Source organism: Syngnathus scovelli, chromosome 9 (assembly GCF_024217435.2).
Source record: "Syngnathus scovelli strain Florida chromosome 9, RoL_Ssco_1.2, whole genome shotgun sequence".
NCBI lineage: Eukaryota > Metazoa > Chordata > Actinopteri > Syngnathiformes > Syngnathidae > Syngnathus > Syngnathus scovelli.
Window position 1 is genome coordinate 1,027,765 of NC_090855.1, and position 19,871 is coordinate 1,047,635.

Here is a 19,871-nt window from a genome sequence, read left to right on the forward strand (position 1 = left end):
CTTGATCCCATCTTGCGCAGAAGACGACCCTGTCTTCTCTTTGGACCTGATTTCCAGGGGCGCCTTGTGGACTGCGGGTACCCCCGTCACTGTGGACATGACTCGGGCTGGGTCAATGGTCGTAGCCTACTTGGCCCCTGCCCCCTCGTCTTTTTTTGGCGCGAGTAGGCTGAACCCGAGACCGGGACTGAGTCCATCCACCCATCTGAATTTGACTGGTTGGGCGGCTGTAGAGGTTTCCTTCAGCCACTTTATTCTTCAGAATGCATTTCATGTACCATTTTTCATAATTAAAGAAAATCTCTGCGTTTTCTTTCTGCAATAGGACTTAATACATTCCACGGTTGTCACAAAGCTATTTTTGAGCAAAAAGAAATGGCTAAATCCCGGGAGAACTCCACTCCACACCACACCACACCAAACCACACCACACACGTGCACCAAGGCACCAAGGGGTGTGGTTCTTTTCTCTAGCTGTGAAAGAGAGGGGCTGGACACAGCTATACACTGGCGCAGACCAAAGACACGTGCACGCGTGCACGCATGCACGCGCAGACACAACGCATCAGGGTAGCACTTGGAAGGAATGTTTGTTTTGGACTGATACTCCTGCAAAGGGCTGTGGCTTAAGTCAAAACAGAGCACAAATGCCTGTGATTTTTTCCTTTTCTTTTAAGATAAAGATGCGTAAAGCATTCTTTTCAATCACTTTCAAAAATGCAACAAAATGCACACATTTGGAAACGAATACTCAGAATATTGCTAATCAAACATCAGTAAATCAGTTGACAACTTTTTTTTTCCACAAGCAAATTCTTGACCTTTTTTGACTTTTGACCTTTTGTAAAGTTGACAGTTTCATGGGATAGCTAAAATACGCACTGTTGTCGATGAGTCATTGGTTTTTGCTTTCTATTTTGAACATTATTTCCGGACAGATATATGCCTGGAACACAAATCAAATGTACGCATCATCCAAGTACAGGTCAAATAAAGCAAGTCAAACCTTTGACAATAAAATCTTGCACCATTTAGGTCCAGTTGTAATCCAGTAAGTGAAGGAGGAGGAAACACAAGTTCTCAAGAGGTGACATCACAAGGGATTATGTCCATGGGGTATTATGGGGTGGCTGATGCAGGAAACAATACACTGCTGACTCTGTGAGGAGGGGAAAAAAATAGAAAGACAAGTCGTTCTATAGTAGTGCTTTAATCCATATAGCAAGGAAGGATCTGGGTACGAGACAAGGAGGGAACACTATGTGAGCCAGCCAGCGTGCTGGATATCAAATGCACTTCTTGCTGATTTAAAAGAGCCCCAATGGCATTTCACCTGACTTCAATCAATCCTGTATTATTGCCGTGGCGGCGGCGGCGGCCGGCAGACAAGGCTCACTCCTTCCATCTATACTGCATTAGTGGTTGCCATGGTAAATGTCCTCCATGCTGGCGCTTTCAAGAGAGGCCACATTCTCCTCAGCGGCAGTAACAGGAAACCTGATGAAAACCTGCAAAAATACAATTTGTACATTTGATGTGCAAACGGCAATACAAATCAAACCTTCTTTCCTCCTCCGCAATCTGTCCGGAGCAGATTCTTATTTACAAACACATTTCAATGTTTCTTCTCACGATCGGTATTGGGGCTCCACTGCGTGACAATGCGGCAGGCGCAGCAAAGCAAACATCTCCCTGATATTTCATGATGATGTCACATTCAGTGAGAAGAGGGGCCTTTAAAAGTCAGTCATGGGCTGGATTATGGTCAGCAGATGCTCATTAACGTCACTCACTCATAAGCATCTGTATTTGTAGGCCACGCAGCCTTTTTATTGTGGTCAACTCATCTCACACAAAAAAGAATCTCAGCAGTGGAATAAACCTCAAATGCATCCCAATAACCAACTATGATCAGTTTGATGACATCTATTCTCCAATCTCTCTTTTTTTTATTTATTTTTTTTATTGCAAATGGGGAAATTCAACTTTCCCTCTGCTGGATAAATTGTGTTTATAATTGTGGTTGTCGTTTCTGATTTATAGATGTACGTATTTAAGAGGTCCAAAATGTTACATTGTTTTGATTAAAAAAAAACATCCCTGCAAACACAGAAAGGGTTATTTTTTTATTGAATTAACATTTAACATACGACAATATTGTAATAAATTTGACCTAAATTCAAGCAATAAAAGTGATATTGTGCATTGCATTCATCTCAATTCATCACACAGCAACACACTGCACACTGTTAGCTTGACTTCAATCCATTAAGAAAGGACATTTTCCTCCAAATACCGAGACGGACACACGGCTTATATTTGCCGAGCTTCAACTTAAATCTCATCAGCAAATCAAGTCTCTTTTCTATTCACGTATTCGTGGGATGGGATGGGATGGAGCCACAAGGTATTGGGAGCCTCCCTCTTTCGTGCTAAATGTGCTTGCATCAAGCCTTTTCTTGTACCAAATATATTTCAAATTGTTCCAAAGCAGCTTATAAGCAACAATATCCAGTTGGCCCACAGACGACCCCTAGCATGACTGATCCTCATGGTGTGTGTGTGTGTGTGTGTGTGCATGTGTGTTGTGGCTCACGAGAGGGGAGAATGCATGACAGGGAAAAAAAAAATAGAAAATAGACACGAGACAAGAAGTATTGTGGCTTCTATACCCAGTTCAGAAAATGAAGGTTCTCACACATAGGCACACAAACGCACTTAGACACAGGCAACACACACACACACACGCACACGATCGCACAACGACAAGGAATTTTTGTTTACATAGACATCGGACATGAATAGCAGCCTAAAGCCTGGGCCCGCCCGCCCCAATGAAAGCTAAGGGGGCTGAATAGATTGAATGGCCAAGCCCCCTTTTAAATGTTAAAAGGCCATTTAGGTTGACCCAATGTCGTTGGCCATAAAATGACACGCTGCCGTAGCCCCAGCAAAATATTCAAGCACAAAAGAAAGGATGACAAAATAATGGAATTGCCTCCGTTGTTTAGAGTCCACCTAAAATAATGGCTGAATGGAGTACAATTAAAAGAGTATACATGCTTAGTATTAAATACAAACGTGACCTTGCTTGAAATTCACAAAGCATATATATATATACGACGTTATTGTCAATTAAGATAGACGTTCCTAATCCCCAAAATAGAACAAAAATATTTGCGCATATGTCGTCTGCAGTATTCCAAAGAAGCCCTTCTGGAAATCAAGGGGGGGAAAAAAAAGGGGGAGCAATTTGAGAGCAATAAAAGATAAAGCAAGCTCAAGGCCGGAAAGTCACATGATACGTCAAGTTGATTCAATTGACTTCTACCTGTAGCGAAGGCCGTGCGCGTACTATACGTTGACGTAGATATGATCTATTGAGATAACAAATATGTCGTATGAGAATCAGTGGAAAAGCTTTTGATGCTTGCTTGCCGTGTTCTTAATTTGCTGCTCTGATCAAAGGGTGGATTTTGCATCAATATGACATTTCTGGCAGTGAAATTATTGATTATTTTCAAAAGAAAAACAATTGGATGAGCCCGCAAAGCAAGCTTGGATTTTGATGAACAATAACTGCACAATTTCCATCAAACATTGCAGTAAACAAAGCATGGTTGTTTTCAACCAAAGCAGATGACTGAATTCTTCAAATGAATTTGATGAGTAGACTAGATACTGGAGGTTATTAAATATGATTATGTTTTGGGATATTCATTTAAAACATACATTGTTGCTTGAGCCACTATTACTAATAGTCATCATATTTTTATTAAAAGCAAATTATTTACTTGCAGCAGAGCCATTTGAAATGATTGTGGTGTTTTTATATTTGATATATTTTCATCTGGACCGACTGCAGAAGTTGTTCTCTCTTTCATACAAACAAATGAACTTGCTTTTAGATTACCGAGAGGGCTAAAAATTGCACCACTCTAAAATGTTCATATGTCAACACAACAAAATTATTATTTTTTGATTTCACACAAAACAATTCAAATGACAACACAATGTAATTAGTACATTTTTTGAATTGCACAGCCAGGCTGTATTTTGATTTGTGTATGGAATTTGAAGGTAGCACTCCCATTTTCATGCCTTAAAATGGAAAGGTGATATTGCATTTCTACCTAAAATACTGATTAAAAACGTCAATCCGATCGGACTCAATAACATGACACAATAGCAGCGTTGAACATTAAATATGTAATATATGCATAAAATATAACGCTTGATTGTGCCCCCCATTCATGCTTTGATAAATAAGATTACGCAACGGTTTGGCAGTAATGCAGTGAGAACAAAAAACAAAAATGCAGCATTGTATGAAAATTGGAAGAGACAGAGGTGACAGAAGCTTGTAAACAACGGTTCTGCTTGCCACTTTGACTGTGTGTCTCACACACTGCTCCGTTAATCCACTTAAAACACAACAGACAACAGGCCGAGCGATGCGATGCGACGCCATGCCATGATGCAATGCGGGGGCCCTGTGCTTTGCACGGCGTGCACATTTTTTGAATATGGGGGGAAAAAAACAAAAGAAAACTCATTTTTCCCATGACTGTAAAATGACGAGGCTCAGGAAATAAATGCTTCAAATTTGGAAAGACAGAGATGAAAGGGAAAAAAGCACTCGGCTTGTGTCGTCTCTCCTGGATATTACCTTAACAAAAGCCGGCGCCGCCGCCGCCGCCGCGTACGCAGACACACACTTTAGCAGTGTGACAGACAAAATGGCTGAATAGTGACGGAGGGGCTGCGTCTTCTCTTATAAGTCGACCGACTAATCAGGCAGCGTGTCAACACTGCGCTGGCGCACTCATCAGCGAGCTAAAGGACATTGTGAGGAAAAACCAACACTCCATTCATCTCCAGACAATGAAGGTTCATTACCTGCCACAAAAATCAGGAACAAAATACATATCAGGAAAAGCATTGAAGGAAACAAAATCATGTCGAGTTGAAGATTTTCATGCGCGCTATGTATATTTGGATGAGAACGGCGAAGGCTTTGAAAAGAAAGGCTGGCCGTCAGCTTCCTTTTGAAGCTTGCCGCAGCAGCCTCCATTCAGTGTCATCACCATTCTGCCTGCAAAAGTGGATGCCGGCCTGCTGCTGCTGCTGCATTTGCCTTCAAATAGAATTAAATGTTCAATCAGAAATGGATGGAGTGGGCCATTGGGAGCATACCAAAAAAACAAAACAAAAAAACAATTCATTTGTATTTTTCTATTGCATGTTAATGCATTCAAAGCAAGGAACGGAGATTTGGTGAGCGAGGCAGAGAAATGACTAAAGCATCACTTGCTAATCCCATCAGCGTGTGTGTGTGTGTGTGTGTCCGGGAATAAAACCTGCAATGGGAGTCTGTATGTAGTATCTGTATTAGTTATTCCCACAACATTGAAAAATGTACTCCGAGGCCTGCTGCAGTACAAATGAATTATTCTCTGTGTTTCTCGGCGTGGCTCGACGCTTGCGCGCATCACCACGGGAAAATATTGCAGACGCTATCGTGAGACGATTTGCATCCAGCAGAATAGGATCAATGCTATTTCAGATGCGTCCATTTTAGTAAAAGCTATCAATGTGATCATTCCTCATTTATTGAAGAATGCAGAGTTATTTTGGGGGCCAGCAAAAATAGTCAAAAGTGTATGTGACAAATACAGTGATCATCATCATCATCATCATCATATTAATGTGCATGCCTCTAGGTGGACGGAGGCTTGCCCACTCGAGCACGATGGACACCTTCCCTTTGCACTAACGTTGGAACGGACACCTCCCTCCTTTCACTCAAAGATGGCGCAGGACTAAAATGATGTTGACAGAAAGAAATATTGCCACAATGCGTCCTCACACAAACAAAACCCACAAAGCAGTCCTTTATGTCTCCTAAAGCCACCCGCTAAAATGATATTTCTCCTCCTCCTCCATCTTAGCGCTGGCAGGTCAACAGGCAGACAAAGAGCTGCCGCCGCTGCTGCAGTGTGAAAATATACTGACGTAGCTCGCTTCTCCTTGCCTCAAATTGACGGTGTGTGTGTGTGTGGGTCTCAGGGATGTCTATCTTCAGCGTTTACAATTTACGAGTAGTTGAAATTGTCAGTGTGGTTGCTGCAAGTTGATTTTCATTGCCACTTGTGTCCTATGTCCTTCTTGCAAGTTGTGTTTGTGTACGCTCCAAAAAATACTGATGCTAGCCATAATGAGGTGAATTTGGAGCCAATGGCCGTGCACTCGCTCGCTCGCTCTCTCGCTCGCTGCTCAAGCCACTTCATGCAAGCCGCCCCCTCCCTCCCTCGCCTCCCCTCCCCTTACACCTCAGCCACTCCTCTCCCCCTCTCGACGATTTCTGCTATATAACACTCTAAAACAGTGGTTGCCATATTTAATGACGTAGCGTCTCACAGATCATATCAAGAGCAAAAATAGTCGGTGGCAAACAACAAAAATGGGTTCTTAATGACCTTCCTGCAATTGATTGCACTCCAGCAGTTCTTGAGACACAAAATGGCTACTAACCCTTTTTGACACAATGCTAATCGAGATTCGTTTACTATCACGATCCGCGCACAGTCTCACCTATTCGAGGAGGCTTCTTCCGGGATGACCCCAGTCTGTCTGAGATTTGGAATTCGTAAAAAATAGATCATAGAATCCAGTCCCACGCTACGGGTTCAAACAAGAAAAAAAAAAAAAAAAAGGATATCATGCTTTTTGTATGATCATTCAAAAAAAACGAGGATGCTGAAAGCAGACGATAGCGAGACATGCTAGCACATCCCTGGTCAACTTTCAACTTTGGGAATAGAAGCAACAGATGAAGTGCTGGTGCATTGTGGATGGAGGCTATTCAAGTGAGGGACACCCCAAAATCTCCCCCGCTGTGAGGACCGGTTTGTTTGTGTGTGTGTGTGGGTGGGTGTGACAGCAGGGAGCAGCTCAGCGCAGGACGCGCCACGCAGCAAGGGGCCATTAGACATGCTGGGGTGACCCACTTAAAAGGCTAAAACACACACATGCACGCACGCACACGCACGTGCACACACACACACACAAAGCATGAAAGTTTCCTTTCTTGCAGCCAATGTGCCATGATAAGCTGTGATTCTTAAATCTGGGCTTTGGAGTGGCCTTCGGTTTCTCACAGTCACATTTGGTGGGCAACTGTTAATAAACACAAAATTGAAACAAACTTTTTTTCCTGTGATGATGTGTAACTTTCAGAGTGAAATACTTCTTTACACGCTTGGATTAGGAGGGGCCTGTTTTCATAGGAATTTAGAAAATGACCCTTTATTTTATGGCACCATTTTTTTTTTGCATGCATGGGGTCAGACGTAGCAATGCTCAATATTATCTGCTCCCTATTTCTTTCTTTTGATCCTCAGATGCAATTATTGGTCAATTTCTTATCCCAGCTAGATGAGCTTCTTAGTATGGGTCATATTTGCATCATTTTAATGATGTGTTTGAATAAGTTGAATGAACATCAGGTTCTCAAGCAACTCCACAACAATGTGGGCTTTCACAATCAATCTTCAGCCATGTCTTTTTCCTCCACTGAGATAATTACTATTTGGCTACAGCGCTCCACTTCCCCACAGCAGACAGATTGTTGAGTTGGTGAGTTGGCCTGGAGTTCTAAAACTCTCCTCCTTTCATTATTCTTATCTGCCCATATCTCCCTCTCCTCCCCCCACCATCACCACACACACACACATATGCATACACTGCCAGAGGGATTTGCAGCAGCAGCAGCAAATGTGTGGACGTGTGCGCCAGCGAGAGAGAGAGCGAGCGAACGAGCGAGCGAGCGTGGTGTATGTTCACAGCAGGGAGTTGCCAATTACAGCAGTGATTAAAAGGCAGCATTGTGGAAAGAGAAGCTGAGAGAATGGGAGCGAGAGGTTGGTGGAAAGAACAAGGAGGAAAAACATATGTAGTGACAGATAGAGCTCCAATCCAATGCAGCCTTCTCCATAATAGCCACAGAATAGTGCTTGTTATGATATTTGTGGACAGCCTGGGGAAAACATGTCAGGAAATGGGATTTGGCCATTTGGGCTGTGAAGCCTGAGTGCAATCTGGGCAAATGTCAGTGCATTTTTGTCAACCACGGCCGCCGCCGCCATCATCATCATTATACAAAGTAGGATAACAGCCATAATTACAACCAAAGTGAATTTTCTTAACAACTCAATGAAAGGCTGACAAAGTTTGGCAACAAAATTCTTTGTAGCTTTTGCACATCTCCTGACCAATAAGATTGTGGATTATTCATCTCACCGAATTGATTTAGAGACAGAAATGACATGTCATAATAGATGAATGCGCAAGTTAATTGGGCATGCTGCTATTGCGCTAGCTTCCAAAATGGACTCCACACCATCTCCTCATCCATATGGGGAAAGATGATGATTTTTGTTGCTATTTTCAAATGTCATCTGCATATATTGAAAAGTGACATTTCAAAGCCATGTTAAAATATTGGATTGATTTGATCTATGGCATTGAAAGCAGGCAGTTGGATGTTCTTCTGGTGAGTGGCAGGTTAGTGTGCTATCTGCACTGCTCACACACTCGCCCCCCTGCTGGGTTTAATCAATAGCATTCGGAATTCAGGCCTTCACGCACGCACACACACACATGCAAACTTTTCAATATCCGTGTACACCAGGGGAATACAGTATGAGTAACTTCACACACCTCTGAGCCTCAGCACACAAACACCAACATAAAAGGTGAACGTGTGTGTGTGTGTAGCAGATGTGGGAGTAAGTCACATATGTGTAGAGGTGGTTAGTAACGTGCTAGCTTTACATTTACTCAAGGATAAATTGTCCTTACCAAAATAGTTGTGATGCAACATTTTGATTTCAACTGTACTTTTACACATTGATTTTGTTGGCTACTTTTATTTTTCATCAATTGATTCAAATGTACTTCTGCCAGCCCTACACCGATATCTTCTGTTTTCCAATTTTTAAACGAGCCTTTCGGCTAGTTCCTGATCAATGGAGACAACAACACTGCCTCTCCGCGGACAGAAGAAATATCTGACAAGTGTGTGCGTGCGTGTGTGCAAGTAATATATTGAAATGGCGTGATGTGTGTGTCAAATTAAATGGCTGTGTCTGCTGATCAACAAACGCATATTTGACAATTCGTACGGATATTTAAATATTTACAAATAATAAACACATGAGAAAATGGCCCATATAATTGTGGACCTGTAAAACGTGAAAATCACAAATATTTTTCTGGATCGGGAAAAACTAAATATTTTTGTGCATTAGAAAAATACCAATATATTTATGGATCCAAAAAATCACGGGCATATTTGTGTGACTAAATCTCGAGGTTCCAGCAAAGCACCTATGCTTGCCTAACAAGCAATGGTGGCTCATTTTCAGTCTACAAGTGGCAAAATGTGCTTCGAAATATATTCATTGCAAATAAAAAATGAAGTGATACAATTAATGATCATCAGTTATGAAATTAAGTCTCGACAAAATATGAACTATTTGTACAAAATACGTATCCCTTTGAGTTTTGAGTGAATACATTTCTGAATGATAAATAAATATTTGAATTCAAAGAAGCAGAAAAAAGGCAAACGTGGCTTTTGTTGAATTTGCATGCAACAACATCCAGGTGATAGATAAACACTCACCAGCCTTTGCCTTGCACGTTTCAAAAGGCTTTTCAGTCAATATTTGCTCCAAATAATTAAAAAAAAGCTGACTTTTAATTAGAGAGCAGTAGGAGGTAGTTAATTCTTTTTTCTTGGGGCTAAATAGGGCAGAGGCTAAAATGTACCGCATACACTAATTCACGAGCCGCTCGTAGGCCTCCCTCCCTCCCTCACCCACCCTCCCATTTTCCAGTGGGCCAAACAAAATGTCGTATGATGGAGAATAATCAAGTGGAAGCCAGAGCTGGCCCTCTCCTTTTTTCTGTTTTCTGTCCCTTCTGACATCGCCTCTGCTGACACACCTATCTGCAACACACACACACATGCACGCATGCACGCACGCACGCACGCACGCGGCAAGCAGCTCCCCTGCTGTGACAGCAAACATTCATCGCACATGATCACCATGACGATATGGAAATATGAATTATGCATAAAGGCAGCCTTGCCTTGCCTCGCCTGGGCTCGGCTGTGGCTACAAAGCCATGTGGGTGATATTTTCCTTTCCAATCATATCGGTATTAATAATGTAATAATCCACACCACGACATTCCTCTGTACCGTTTGACTGGCCCGAACGCTACGCTAGCTTAGTACTCGATGAAATATCATCAGCACATTTGCGTGCGTAAGAGCAAATCTCATATTCCTTATCACTGGCATTTCCCACTTGACCTTTTATTAAACTCTTGACGCTGATGGCGGTGAATGTAATTATATTTTGCTGACGTGGCTTTTAAGATTCTTGAGTGTCATTTCAAGGTCACGGTGGAGTTCAATGGCCCAACAAAGAGTGTCACAAGCATATGAAAAGTGGGGAGATTGCACATCAGCAGTATGATTAAGAAATCAGTGTGTGTGGCTTGCTTGTGGCACCTATCTAACTTGTTTGCTATTATTAGCTACTGTTTGTCTAAAACTAATCTGCTGCTGCTGAGATTACTGAAGTAGCACCGGTTCTCATGTTGACAGGCGGACCAAAGACACGTCTAGCTATATTTGCCATGCACGAAAAATAACTGGCCGGGGCTGAGGGAGGGGTGGGAACAGCAAAAGGCCCAGAGACAAAAACATTTTACACCGTCTGAATGATTGGTCAAATACAGCTTCTTGAAAGAATACAAGAATTCCTATGAAGCATGGAATGCCATTGGAAATAATATTTAATTTCTGATTATTGTGAATGAACATGGCACCAGCACACCGTTGTGGGCCTTTGCAGCATGAAACTAGCGCTATTAAAATAGCACACATCAAATGTTGACATCCGAGAAGAAACTAACGGTCTTTTCAATAGCATGTCATTAAATCCACTCCATTTTGGTTGAGGTTCCGATATTATTATATAAAATAACCATATTACTGTCAAGGATATTATCAAATAAAATGTTGGATTAATTCTAACTACATCATCATGGTTACTCTCGCTAAATATACTACTCAAGCCTCATTGCCATGGTAATTATTTTATGGAGTGTTCAAATAATTTGCTGCATTTCCACCTCAGTGGCAGCGACAGCACACAAAGTACTCCAAATATCAACGTCTTTAAATTTACACACTGCATCGACATTGAACTGATAATATAAATAAATACATTAAAAAAATGCATAAATAAAGACAAAATAAAAATGATGTTCATTTACACTTGATCTAAATTGCAGGTACACAGAAAAAAATGGTGTTTTATTTTACAGAATAAAAGTCAATATTTTGGAAGTATAGTCATCTACTTATGAAACGTATCAAGATTCAAATGATCTAAGTTTTTGCAACCACACATTTTATAGATACATTATCGTTGAAATTAAGATTGAAAATTGAATTGAATATGTTATGATGGAAACACTTTCCCCTCTAAAGAACCTGATAATTGTGTCCAAATGAAATTCACAGCAACTTTTTTTTTAAATTTTATTAATTGGCATTCTTCCCTCGCTCGCATGAATCCCAATTGAAAGATTTTACAGCTAGTACATGGAATGATTTCCAGCTTGCAGCAGGCAGACTTTTGACACGTCGCCTGTGAGCGGCGATGACAGACAGATGCGGATCTCAAAGTGTCATTTGGGTGGGTGGGTGGTTGTGACGATGCCGCAACTGTCTGCTGACACCTCCTCACAACGTAACAACCCTCTCCCACTCTGCATAATTCAAAAGTCAGGAAGAGACTCAGGTATTCCCGACGTCAGGCCAGCGCAAAGCCAAACTAATTACAGCACTCTCTCTCTCTCGCCACTTTCCTCATCTATCCGTCTCGCTCACTTTGCCCTTTTCTTCTCTGAGCTTGAGTAACGAGGAGAAACAGAAGCGCTTCTGTTCCTGTTCCTGCTCCTACCCCATCCCCGTCTACCCTCTCATGTTTGCTCCAAGGAATATGATTAGCACGGTGGAGAGCTGCGAAAGCGGAGATGGAGACAGGGAGACAGGCAGGGAGACAGACAGGGAGACAGACAGGGAGACAGGGTGGGGCTGTTAATGAGGCCACAAAACACAGAAGCCCAGTGCTAGTTCACTTCCTTAGTTCCTGTGCACGATAGCTCTTGTTTGTCAGGGTTTCCTGCCACAGCTTTTGCAAACACACACACACACACACTAGAGGGCATGGAAATTGGCCCAAAGTCAGACTGTTTGTCAGTCTGAATGTGCACGCAGAGTTTGACTTTGGCGTGCGCACCACACATGCGGGGAAAGGCTGGGCTCTCTGCATGGCTGTGACGGAGAATTAGCAAGAACCCAAAAAAGGCTTGCTTGTCATGTTGACATAGCTCCTGGTGGCATGAGAAAATATGGCTTTTATTTGACCTGGATATAGTTGCAACTTTTACAGGTGGCATTAGTACCAGTTCAAATGAAATGACTCATTTTCAGTTTGGTTGCTATTCCTTCCTACAATTGGAAGAATGAAATGACCAAAAAATGGCTTAGGAAAAATTCGAATGAATAGAGTTAGTACTTTTTAACACGCATATTTGGCCATCAGGACTATTGCAGAGATTTTCAAACAAATTCACAATTTTTGACCCCGCTTGAATTGATAGTCCACTTTTTAGACATTTTCAATGTTACATTCCATGCTTTGATTTTTTTTCAAGCAAAATCTGCAGCTACCCACTTCCAGTCATTTTCACCTCACCTTGCCATTTTCGGATGCAATCAGCAAAACTAATAACCTCGAAAATGAGAGTGGATATGTTTTTAAAAACATCTTTCTGGTGATGTGCTACGTGCCAATCGCATGCTTCCTCCAGCCAGTTAAGCTGCATGAGCTTGTCTGCTGGCTGGCCCACTTTGCATCCGTATCCTCCATTATGATCATATTCCAGTGAGTGACGTAACACTTTGTTCTTTCTTCGTTTTAAAGCAGCTGGTGAATCAAGCTGACTACGCTTTTGACGATTCTCTTCTCAAAAAGACAACACCTACGTTCCAAATGTGCTGACTCCTTCGAATAACATCAATGCAATAAAAGTCTACAAATATCAATCAAAAAAGCAGACAAAAAGGAAAGGTGGGGGGGGCGCGAGTGAGAGACTTTGAGCTTCAGATTGCAGGAATGTAGCGGCGGGCGAATGACACGAGGGGAGGAAGAAGGCCGACCGACCGGCCAGGGGCTCGGCGGCCGACGTGAAAGCCAGGAGGTCACAGAGGTTCCCTATACATTTACAACAAAACGGTGAATATCTCCTCCAAAAGGCTGAATGAGTAATTATAATGGCTGCCCGTTTCCATTTGCTCCCCACAGGGTCGCTAGCGTTAAATGTGGCGGGAGGCCTGCAATTTACAATTACAATTTGCCCATTTACTTGATGCTCTTATCCCAAGAGCGGGACAATGACAGCAATAGCACTAGAAAGACCCAATGTGTGTGTGTGTGTGTGTGTGTGTGTGTGTGTGTGTGCGAGCGAATCCTGTGATCCAAGAGGACTTAAGAGCAGGTGCAGCTCAAGCAAGTTCAAAGAGTATCCGGCTAGGCCATAAGAGAACAGGACAATGGCCGTCCGTCTGCATCAACATGTGTGATGAATAGGAGAAGCAAAGTGATGCTAACTAAGCGCAGCCACAAAGCAGCGGCAATAATACTTGAGATTTGCTTTGCACTTCCTTATATGCACACATCAAACTACAGCTATAGGCAAGGCAAGGCAAGGCAAGGCAAGGCACACTTTGGATCACGTCAAGAAAATGTTGCTGTGGCGTCGGTGGTTCGACCCCGAAGAAAACAAAACTGAAAAAGGGAACGATGCAGAAGCACATGCAATTTTTCTTTAAGCCTTTCTCTAATGGGGATTTTTTTTTTTTTAAATATAGTATATATATTAAGTTTCCAACAAACATAAAAGTAGCAGCTTGGTTAGGTGCAGTTACGCATAGCATTATAGAAAAAAATAAAGACACATTTACCAAATATTGCCACACAGCTGATGGCAACACATGCTTGCTTGTGTTGCCATCCACAAACACAAAAATGTCATACTGGTTCCTGCTCACTCCAATATTTTTGCTCATTTGTTTTGCCAAGGAAGGATTTATCCGTATGATTTTCCGTTACAAATAGAAAAGAAAAGGAAACTATGTCTGTTGGCTGGATGCATTTTATACAGCATGATCATTTTCAACAATTGTGTATTCCAAGATATCTTTTCATTTACATGGAAATGAATTGGATATATCAGACAAGTTAATATGCAAGCCAATTGTAATATCATGTTATGGATTGCATATTGTGTGAGAAAAATGCCACTGGTCTTGCGCAATGATTGGCTTGAGAAGGCTCGTGCCTCCTCCCTGTTTTCTCAACACTTAGCTGGTGCCTCCTTAAGTAGACAAGATGAAGCCGGCCGGAGCAAAACTCGAATGGATAGCACGTCGGAACAACGTTACATCAGCACAGCACTATGCCGGATTTCAATTTGATTTGGGGAACGTGTTATTAAAATAGAGTTACGCCACAAAAGTCCAGCAGCAGCTGCACATATGTCAGGCAAAAGGAGAATGTGTGCGTGTGTGTGCTGCAGAGAATGACAACATTTAACAAAATAAAAGCATAATAAAGCAAAAGTTATACTCACTGGGGTGGTAGAAAAGGTTTCGGACCACAAGGAGTCTGTCTGTCGCCTATCCCGTCCGTCAAGGTGCAAGTCAGTTGCCTCAGCTCGCCTCGCCTCGCCTCGCCTCGCCTCACCCGGCTCAGCTCAGCTCAGCTCAGCTCAGCTCAGCGTTATTTGTCAGCCAAATCCTTGAAGAACAAGAAGCCTTCTCTGTGCCTAAACCTGCCGACAGAGAAGGCAGCTTTGAAGGCCCCCGACTGAGCTCGGCAGCTTCACGGCTTTGAAGCCAATGGAAAACTCTGCTCTATGGGGCCAAATGAAAATGAGCAAGGGCAAACTTACACACATCTGACAAGAGTGCCGCTAATATTATTTGACTAGCATGGATAGCCAGCTAGTCAAACAATAGAATTGGTTATCTCATTTGATGGTGTTATCCAAAGGAAATGGCTGGCGTATATTTCATTCCATCCAAATATACACAGTGAGACTTTTTTCATTTGGAATTGTATTTTTCATTCATTTCACATGATAAAAATACATTTTAAAATAGACTGAAAAAAAAGAACTCGGTCTGTATCAGAGCACACTTAAAGTATGTGTGGGTGACACACCACACACACACACACACACACACACCTTCTCCAACAGACAAAACGGCGGACACGTTTGTGTGATGTCCGGACTCATTCTGCTTCTTTCCTCTCCAAAACCAACACAGACATAAACCGTCGCAATGTTATGTAAATGGGCGACGGAGCAAGGCAGGAAAGGAGACGAGAGGAGGAGGAGGAGGAGGAGGAGGAAAAGGAGGCCGAGCGTTTGCGTGTCCGAGGAGGCCGCTAAACTACCATTAGCCAGGGATTAGGCAAATGCTGCAAATGCTGCTGTTGTATGGACGCTGGTTGGACAGCCAAGCGCCAAGCCTAATCCCCTCCTTCTTCTCTTTTCAACAAGGCCTGGGCAACGCCTCTTCTCCTCCTCCTCTCCTCCTCTTTACATCACCCCTTTCTTTGCACAGCAGGGTGGAAAAAAAAAAAAGAAAAAAGAAAATGACTGAATATCCACTTTTCCCATGCAGATGTAGTTGGGCCACAGCCAGTGTCAATTTGTTTATTGATTTGCCCGCCATGTGATGCGTGTTTGTCAATGTGTAAGAAGCCATGGATGCTAAAAGCCAGAGAGTGAATTTCTGCTGTGTTCATCTCCGCTGTGTTTGCTTTTAGCTTCCCGATAAAATCCATGACCTTGTAGCACGGCAACGGTTCAATTCTTTCGCTTTGATGCAACTCATTCAACGCGTTGTGTATGCAAGGCAATCGGGGAACTAAAACGGAAGATATTCATTTTCTCAACAATATATTTCCAGTTCAAAATGATATAGAATCAAAACTTATGCCATGAAGTACTAATTCCATCCTGCTTCACTCTTTTCTAGCACAGGAAATGTGGGGAAACACTTCACTTTTCATTTGCACAAAAGTAGAAGCAATTGAAATGAATAGACACTGGCAAAATCATTTCCGTGGGCCGTGACCAATGCTCAGGGTCTGGAACACCGTCAAGATACGCAATAGCTATTCGGAGCCAAGTTGTGTGCATTGGGACGCAACTCGGAATACTCAATTATCACATGAACACATTCTGGGACTAGCCTAAAGGCTAAACACACAAACACACGCGCACGACGCATAGGCCGCCGCTTACTCATCCTTGCATATGCCCCCTGCTGAGAAGCTCAAACACAAGGATGGGCTGGGCTGGGCTGGGTGGGTGGGGGTGCTTGGGATGTTGGCTGAAGGAAAATCAGGCTGGGAAGTCACATTGAGCCCAAGGTTGAAGACAAAAGCAACCATTTTCCTCGGCAATAATGTTCAGATTGACAGCAACGCCATGGCATTCGTTTTTGCGAGGCAATCGGGACTCCAGCGCTCGCCCTCTCACGGCATATTGGTTGTCGCGTGACGCTTATTTTCATGTCAATGATGGACAGGTGGCTCTCTTGAAGAATCCAAATACTGCCAATATTCAGCCTTTCTTTATGATTCATTCGTTGAGGTGTACCAGGGCCAGTGAAGAACTTACTGGGGTGTATTAGTATAAGAACCCAAAATGTGTCAAATAATGAATGCCTGATGTGTTCTTGTACTACTATATCCTCCGCTATCAAAGGGTGGAACAAAAGTTCCATAATGAATATGACAGTAAATGATGCCTTTGATCTTCTCGCTTTCTGTTGATGTCCATGCGGGAGGGAGCCGAAGCACTTCGATAGCTGGAGAAACCTTTGTTGTTTTCATTTTAGTCGAAAACATTGCTGTGTCAGTGAATTGGTGTGGGCACAATTGAAGGGAAAATATGTATCAAATAATATTTGAAGGACATCCCTGGTGGAGTGTGGAGCAGAAGTGGATGGCATGCAGGTATCGCGTCTAGAGCTGGGTCAATCTTGTGGAGTTGGTTTTCACTCCGCTGGCTAGCTGACGGATTTCTTATTCTGGCTCCTACCCATCAAACATTTGGCCTCCCCAAATAACAGCTGATCCAATGAAGTCTCCACAGATTCCTTTGGCCAACTGAGACTTTGACCGGGGCACCTGAGTGCGTGTGGGTCAGGTGTGACACTTTGCTTCTGACTTGCCACATTGTGCTGGAGATCCATCCATGCATCCATCCTATCCTATCCTTCCTGAGCACCTCAATAGGTAAGCTCTTGTGCAGGAGAGGGGTCAGGTGTGCTCCATCCCACCGAACTAACCGACCCATCCAAATGTGCGTGTTTGGTCAGCTGTGGTCTGACAATTTGGGGGATTGGAACACTTGCAGCTTCAAGTTGAGCAGATGATGACAAAACGGGGGCTTGGCACTTTGGATCCTCTCGTACGGCGGAGCTCAACAGATGAAATGTTTCCGCACAAGAGCCATGGATTGCTATGCGTGGCCCACTCCAGTTTGGTCAACAGCACAGCGATTGAACAAAAGTGTTGCCTGGAGTTCGATTTTTGTTCCCCTTTCTGCTTAGCTGCCCAGTTTGTTTGCAACCTGTACACAAACATCTTTTAATCTTCTCCTTTTTCATCCCACTGACTTACTTTCAATGTGAATGATTATTCAAAGGTTTGGATGATATCAGAAGGAAAATGATGATACAAAGCACCAACAAAAGTGTACAAACTGAAATAATGATGGTCTTGTTACAATTGGGTCAACGATTCACCTGGGCCCGTTAGAAGTTGGACGCTAGCGTATTCCGTTGAATGCTAACAGGCAAGCGGTACAGACATTTAATTGTGAGGGGCACAGATACACACATGAATAAACAAATGAGTCTATAAAGATTCTTAGAATAAATCATATTCACATTTCTTGCAGCCAATCATTACAAAGGTGTCTCAAATGTGTGCGACTTTGTTCAAATGCATTGATTAAAAATAAATTCATTAAATCTGTCCTGTCATTTATCATTGGATGATCTACTGTGAGCAGGCGGTTGCAGTGGCACAGGTGGCATGGAGCCACAGCAGTGCCCAGGGCATCAGATTGGCATGTGGAACACCGCCAACCAAACATAACATATGCCAACATATGGGGGAGGAGAGAGAGAGAGAAACAGAGAAAGAGAGAGAGAGAGAGAGAGAGAGAGAGAGAGGCAAAACTACAGTACAGAGATGTCAGGATAACAGTTTCTTTTTTTTTTTTACCTTGCACATGGGCCCACGGATCTGGTCTTGCACCATATGCTGTCAGCATGCGTGTCACAAACAAAGTGGTCAGATGACGGCGTCCGAACATCCAGCTCGCATCCTAGAGTGTGCAAACAAATACCCACGTGAGCCCGCTGCCAAAATGTGTCATTGTCATACTCATCAATGATTATGTATAAATACACAACAAACGAACAAGCATTTTGAAAAGATCCAATTTTGTACAATGTGTATTTACCAAAATAATTCCCCCGCTTTTATTTTTTTCTAATGCATGGAGCCATGATGAATGAATTTACCTGTAAGTGGAATGGAGGCTTTTCAAGCAATGTTTTTCCAGTGCCTTCCTTCCTTCCTTCCTTCTTTCCTTCCTTCCTTCCTTCCCCATGCAGCTGGTTGGTCAACTTCTACCTGGTGCACCTGCTTGGCCTAATTACAGCCCACAGAAGCAAATCCATGTCACCCTCTTGTGTCCAAATGAAAACATGCACTCAGGGCTAAATAAACACGCCAGTAAGGTGCAGGTGAAAGGTCAAAAGTCAACAGATCTCAAAAGAATGACTAATCTATTCCAAACACAATCGTGCCACAATAATAGTCTTAGTGAGAGATTGATGACTCTCTGGCAGTCAATAAAGCTCTTTTTTTAAACATCAAGACTGGATTAATATAAAATTGTAGCCGACGTTGCGTAGCTATGCACATATAGACTGCTGGCACGGGAGAAGTTCACATCTGCAGGGGCACAACATGAAACAAATGCAACACATGCATATTTCATTTGTTGTCATTTTCCTTCACACCAACATCTATATGCTCACACCTTAGTGAGTACATTTCGAGGAGGACGGAAGGACAGCGGAGCCAAAAGATGATGAACTTGGACAAGTGAAAATTGACAGACAGCAAAAAAAGTGGCTTTCGATTAAGAGCACTTTGAATGGCTGACTAATGAGGGGATAATTGAGTGCTGTTGATTAGTCAGGCAGGCAGGCAGGCAGACAAAAAGATAGCAGGCAAGGCAGTCAGGTGTGTCTTTCTCTTTCTATCTATCTCGCCAATGTCCTCTGCAGAGATAGCTATCACACAAGATTATAAATTGGCCACTTGTACAATTAGACATGGCTGAAACAATATGTGCACTGAACAATGAACCAGAGGACACCGACAATGCTTTTAGGAGCACAAAGCACCACCAAACGGTGCCAACCAGAACAGCAAGATGCTGACTCGCAAGTTTTCAGGAGAATAAGGAGCCAGAAGACAAACGTGAACTAACTGACTGATATTCATTTAAGATGATTCAAAGAAAAAGCAAGGCTGAATGCAACAACAAATTGGGATGAAAATATGCTTCATTCAATAAAATGGATTATTTTCAACTAGGTTACTAGATTGAATTCACTT

At 42.7% G+C, this 19,871-nt stretch overlaps 1 long non-coding RNA gene across 1 annotated transcript; it reads right to left on the reverse strand.

Moving 5' to 3' along the window:
* Positions 1 to 1,191: 1,191 nt before the first annotated feature.
* On the reverse strand, positions 1,192 to 18,840 carry LOC125974718 (uncharacterized). The gene is made up of 4 exons (XR_007483698.2): positions 18,764 to 18,840; positions 18,462 to 18,564; positions 14,782 to 14,982; positions 1,192 to 1,508 (listed from the first exon to the last, which is right to left on the reverse strand). It is a non-coding gene; the product is annotated as an uncharacterized lncRNA (long non-coding RNA).
* Between the last annotated feature and the right edge of the window lie 1,031 nt (positions 18,841 to 19,871).